This window comes from Oryctolagus cuniculus, chromosome 13 (genome assembly GCF_051225735.1).
Source record: "Oryctolagus cuniculus isolate XC-2025 breed Fujian yellow rabbit chromosome 13, ASM5122573v1, whole genome shotgun sequence".
NCBI lineage: Eukaryota > Metazoa > Chordata > Mammalia > Lagomorpha > Leporidae > Oryctolagus > Oryctolagus cuniculus.
In genome coordinates this window covers 90,573,942-90,580,311 of record NC_142879.1, presented here as the reverse complement: position 1 = coordinate 90,580,311, position 6,370 = coordinate 90,573,942, and positions in this window count along the sequence as shown.

Genomic DNA, 6,370 nt, shown 5'->3' with positions numbered 1-6,370 from the left:
AGTGAACCAGCAGATAGATCCTCTCTCTCACTCTCTCTCCCTCTCTCCCTCCCTCCTTCCTCCCTGCCTTTCAAATAAAATAAGTAAATGTTTGGGGGAAAAAAACCTGTATGGTGTCCCTATTGAAAATATCTTCTTGTGGCAATACTTAGTTCTGTGCACTTGTGTAAATGAATAGAAAAACTTAAAGGAACTCTAAGGTACACACAAAACTGCAAAAATACTCAAATGAGTCTAGATATAGAGGAAAAACTCATACTTTGAATAACCCCCTGAGTGGGGCTGGCACTGTGGCGTAGTGGGTAAAGCCACAACCTGCAATGCCGGTTACTCATATAGTCACCAATTCCTGTCTGGGCTGCTCCAATTCCAATCCAGGTCCCTCCTGATGACCTGGGAAAGCAGTAGAAGGTAGCCCAAGTCCTCAGGTCCCTGCACCCATGTGGGAGACCTGGAAGAAGCTCCTGTCTCCTTGCATCAGATCAGCCCAACTCCACCCATTGCAGCCAACTGGGGAGTGAACCAGGGGATGGGAGTCCTCTCTCTCTCTGCTTCTGCATCTCTGTAACTCTGGCTTTCAAATAATTTTTAAAAATCTTAAAAAATAAACTGGAAATGCCAGTATGAAAGACAGTATGGAGTTTCCTCAGAAATATGAATGCTGACCTATTTATTATATGACCTAGCAATCCCACTCCTGAGAATTTATCCAAGGGAAATAAAATTAGCATATGAGAGAGTTATCTGTGCCCCCATGTTTATTGCAGCTCAATCACAATAGCTAAGATGTGAAATCAACCCAAATACCTGTCATCTGAAAACTGGATAAAGAAATTATGGGATCTGTACACCATGGAATACCACACAGGAGTAGTAAAAATCCAGTCATTTACAACAAAATGGATGAAACTAGAAAATATCAAATTTAGTGAAATAGGCTAGTTCCAAAGGGACAGTTTATGCTCTCCTTGATCTGTGATAACTAATAGAGCACCTAAATGGCAATCTACAGAACTGAAATTGACATTTTGAGAAGCAATGTCTTTGAAAAGTCCTGTCTTGACAACTGAGGAAGTTTTTCTTCTTTTTCATACTATTTGTTGAACTCTTTACTTAATATAGAGTTAATCATATATGTATAAAGTTAATTGAAAATAAACCTTAGCGCTGGTGCCATGGCTCAATAGGCTAAATTGTCCACCTGTGGCACTGGCACACCAGGTTCTAGTCCCAGTCAGGGCGCTAGATTCTGTCCCGGTCACTCCTCTACCACTCCAGCTCTCTGCTGTGGCCCGGGAGTGCAGTGAAGGATGGCCCATGTCCTTGGGCCCTGCACCCACATGGGAGACCCAGAGAAGCACCTTGCTCCTGGCTTTGGATCAGCATGGTGCGCCAGCCGCAGTGTGCTGGCCACAGCGGCCATTGGAGGGTGAAACAATGGAAAAGGTAGACCTTTCTCTCTGTCTCTCTCTCTCACTGTCCACTCTGCCTGTCAAAAAAAAAACTTACTAAAAAAGAGTAAGAGTGGGAATAAGAGAGGAAGGAGGAAGGGGGTGTAAGTGTGGGTGGGAGTATGACCACAGGAAGAATCACCATGTTCCTGAAGTAATTATGAAATGTATGAAGTTTCAACTGTAAAGGTGTATAGTTATGCATACATTCCTATGGACTTACTTCTGAGGGCACAGTTTAAAAACGTGCCATGGGACACCAAATCCCCTTAAGCAGGGTGGTAAAAAAGAAGTTTAAGTGTTAAAGTGATCATAGGGATAGCAATAAGAGTTAAAGAGATCATATAGCTAGGATTAAGTATTAAGGTGATTATATAAATAGGATTAAGGGTTTGATAATATTAATAGAACTAAAAAGGTGTGAATGATCCAACATAGAAGCAGTCTACACAGCAGACTCATAGAAGGACAATCACTTAAAGTAGCACTGTGACCTCAGAATTAGCCCTTAAGGCATTCTGGTCTGACTGAAATCCCAGAAGAGCATTTCAGGCATGGAAAGCCAAGACACTGTGGCAAAAACTTCCTACATGAAGGACCACTGTGGGTGAGATCCCAGTGGAGAGAAGAGGTCATCAAAGAAGGATGTACTTTTCTCTGAAGGGAGAACATCCACTTTGCTTATGGTCTTGTCTAAATACTGGAGGAGCTTGTGGATTCAAAAGGCTTCCATAAGAATGGGACTGGCAAGGGGAAAGGGAGAAGGAGGAGGGGTGGGAGGGCTGATATGGTGGGAAGAATAACTATATTCCTAAAGTTGTACTTAACAAATAAATTAAAAAAGGCTTCCATAGCCTAGGCAGCTCATGTCCAGAGCCTTGGGGGATCACTGACAGCATACATAAAAATGCTGATTATTAGGTTGACAAAAAGAGTCACTGTCCACTAACTTCCCATGCAGGACCTCTGTCCTCAAAGAGCTGTATTATGAGAGTTAATGGTAAAACTTATTCTCAAAGATTGACTTCATTTTAGTGTACTAGTGGAAGATACTCTTATACCTCATAAGTCTTAGATAAGCCTAAGTGTCCAATTCCATTACATTTTTTCTTAGGTGCTTCTTTAATGATAAGATTTGTTCTCAAAGAAAAAAAGAAAGAAAGTATAATTGCAAAGATTAAAAGAAAATAAGAAGGTGCTCTTGGTTAACACCAATCACTAAGACCTCATCACTGAACCTCACTCTTAGTGAGGAGCCGGCCACTGGCCATTCATTTAAAAGATGTTCACCAGAAGGAAAATCATCTTTTGAATACCCCATGGGACTCAGAGACTTGGGTGCCAATGGAGGTGGCTGGAGCTGGCTGAATTCACTCTGGGTTCTGAAATTACCCCTGAGGCAATACACATATGTACCAGGTAAGATGGCATCAGTCTTGAAGGGCAGCCCTGTGGAGCTGGACAGAAAGGTGGGATTCTGGAGACCTCCCAGGGATGTGGAAAAGCCCAAGACCCAGAATGCTATGTTATAAACCTTCTAGGTGGACTCATTGTTTGCCCTTGTGTATTTTATGTCAGTAGAAACAAGTAGGAGAATACTAGCATAAAATTCTTCATTTGTCTTATGCCTAGAAACTGATAAATTTCTAAGATGTCCTTAATGTATTTATAATCTTGGAGAAAGAAAAAAGTAGTTCAGCTAACAGATTGGGGCCACAACAAAAGAGCAAAAAACTGATTCCTGTCGCTCCCCCTCTTCGTGGAGGAGCGACACTAAACCCTGCCTAGGCTTCATATCCGAGTCACGGCACCATTATGTCACTCCCCCTCTTCGTGGAGGAACGACACAGGACCCTGCGCTGTTCTTTTGTCTGCTCGGCCCTCCCCAGGTTTGCTGCTGGTTCTTCCCGGGTTGGCTACCGTCCCTTCCACCTCCGTGGAAGGGCGGTTCCCCCTGCCACTTTCCCCACTTCTGCGGGGGAGCGGCACACCGCCGGCCGGCTCTCTCGGGGGCTGCACAGGTGTTCTTCAGATAGATGTTCCTGGTGCATGTTGTCTCTCTCCTCCTTTATAGTCCTCTTCCACCAATCCCAACTCTGCTACCCACACACCGAGTACGCTGCTCTCCTCCAATCAGAGTCAGCTCCTGCTGCTTATTGGTTGAACTGGAGGCAGCTGTGTAGAAGCTGTTTCCTCCTCTCCCAGCGCCATATTGTGGGAGAGCAGATGCATAGAATAAGTCTTAATTCCAGTAACAGTCTAGTCCGAGTTGCTCCCAGTTGCTCCCCACAGATTCCTATTCCTAAACATGTGTTGAAACTTCACTCAACACCCCAGGAGCATGGGCATCATGCTCATTCCATTCTCCCTCCTCCCTCCTTTTAAAGACTTACTTATTTCAAAGGCAGAGTTACAAAGCTGGAGAGGCAGACATATAGAGAAAGAGATCTTCTGTCTGCGGGTTCACTCCCCAAACATCTGCACTGGCCAGAGCTAGGTCTGCCACACAGGTGCAGAAGCCCAAGTACTTGGGCCATCCTTCACTGCATTCCCAGGTATATTAGCAGAGAACTGGATCAAAGTGGAGCAACTGGGCCTCAAACTGGCACCCAAATGGGATGCCAGCATCACAGTCGGCACCTTTACCTGCTACACCACAAGCCTGGCCCCCTCCATACTTCTTATTCCAACCAATCCAGCAGCGCCAAGTTATGCACTATCCATGAATACTAGAAATTTGTTCTTTGCATTTTCTGCTGCTCTTATCAGTATTCAGTGCAGGCTCAATGTGAACAATGCATGCTTTCTTCACCCCAGACTAGCAGTATGAAATATTCCAGCTGCATAGATTTGGCAGACATTTCTCCTACTGCTAGCCATCCTTGGTGCCAAGGGCTGTTGTAACTTGTCCAGGACCAATCCTTCTTTCTGGCTGGCATCTGTTATGACTCAACAAATCCTTTCATTTCAGAGACATATAAAGGCATTCAACATTTTATTCATGACAAATCTTAATAAGTGGGAGAAATGAATCTCTTCATTCTGATGGTATCATAAAATGAATTTGGTAGGGCCGGCACTGTGGCACAGGTTATTCTGCAGCCTGGCATCCCATATGGGTTCTAGTTGCTCCACTTCTGATCCAGCTCCTTTCTAATGCACCCGGGAAAGCAGTGGAAGATGGCCCAAAGGTTTGGGACCCTGCACCCATATGGGAGACCCAGAAGAAGCTACTGGTTCCTAGCTTCAGATTGGCCCAGCTCTGACCATTACAGCCATTTGGGGAGTGAATGAGTAGATGGAAGACCTTTATCTCTGTGTCTCCCTCTACCTGTAACTTTGCCCCTCAAATAAACATATAAATAAATAAATAAATCTTTTTTAAAAAAATGACCAAGTATCAATAAATACCTTGCCTTCTCTTCCCTTCATGCTTCTGAGTCCATTCTTTGGGTGAGCTCAGGTGGGCTTGTTTCTCATACGTGCAATACACACTCACTGGTTTGTATCAAACACTTAGAGCCAAATGATGTCTATGGCAGAAGGAATGTTAAGCTTACCTGTTTGATGAGGGCTACAGGTCTTGAACAATACAGTCAACTCTTCATAGCTCCAGGTTCTGCCTCTCTGGGTTTCTAATATTTACAATAATGCTATAATTACAAATAATCATATTCTAATATTATGATATAAATACTAATATTTATACAATGTATATTTGTTACATATGTTAAACATCAGTATCTGCGATTACATACATTAGCACATGTATATTAATAACTGTAACTTCTATATAAATAAAATGAATTACAGTAAGCATTATTTTACTAAAGCAAGCTTCACACTCTATCATCCACCCAATTGCTAGTTCTTACCATGCACCCAGTCAATCAGCCCCAACTGTAACTGAGTGTCCATTAGGCCCCAACTCCCCCACCCCCTTCAACCCTCCAGACCCACTACCTGGCCGAGCTCTTGCTTAGAATCTTTGGCTCCTCTCCTTCAGTTCCTTATAAAATATACAACAAAATTGATGCATGAAGATAGAAAAACTGAATAGACTGAAAAGCAAGGCTTAGGCTGAGTCAACAATGAACGCTTCCTACAAAAATAAGCTCAGAAATTGGTGACTTCACTAATAAATTCTACTAAACTTTCAAGGATGAACTAACAGCAATTCTTCTTAAACTGCTCAAAACAACTTATAAGGAAGGAAACCTTCCAAACTAACTCAACAAGGCTTGAATTAATTACCTTAATGCTAAAACCAAACAAGAATAGAACAAAAAAAAGAGAGCTACAGACCAATAACTCTGATTAATGTAGATGTAAAAATACTTGACACAATGCAAGCAAATTGAATTCAACAACACATCAAAGACATCATCCACCCTGACCAGATGGACCATACATCAGTGATTCAGGGATATTTCAGCATACACAGACTGACAAATGTGATGCATAACATCCATATAATTGTCTAAGTTGATGCAGAGAAAGCTTTTGATAAAATACAATACCCTTTTATATTTAAAAATCAGAAAATCGGGTATAGAAGCAGCATATACTAAGAAGGAAATATATGAAAAGTCCACAGCCAACATTGTAAAAAAAATGCAGAAAAACTGGTAGCATTTTGGTTAAGATCTAGAAGCAGACAAGGATCTCCACTGTCAACACTTTTATTCAGCATAGATCTAGAAGTTCTATTCAGAGCCATAAGGCAAGAAGAAGAAGCCAAAAAGATGCAAATTGGAAAGGTGGAAATAAAAGTATCCCTGCAGATGACATGATTCTTTATATTGGGAAACAAAAATACCCTTCTATTAGAAATTTTAAGAAAATTTAACAGTTTCAGGACGCAAAATCAACACACAAAAATCGATACTATTCATCCATAGCAAATTATCTTGCTGAGA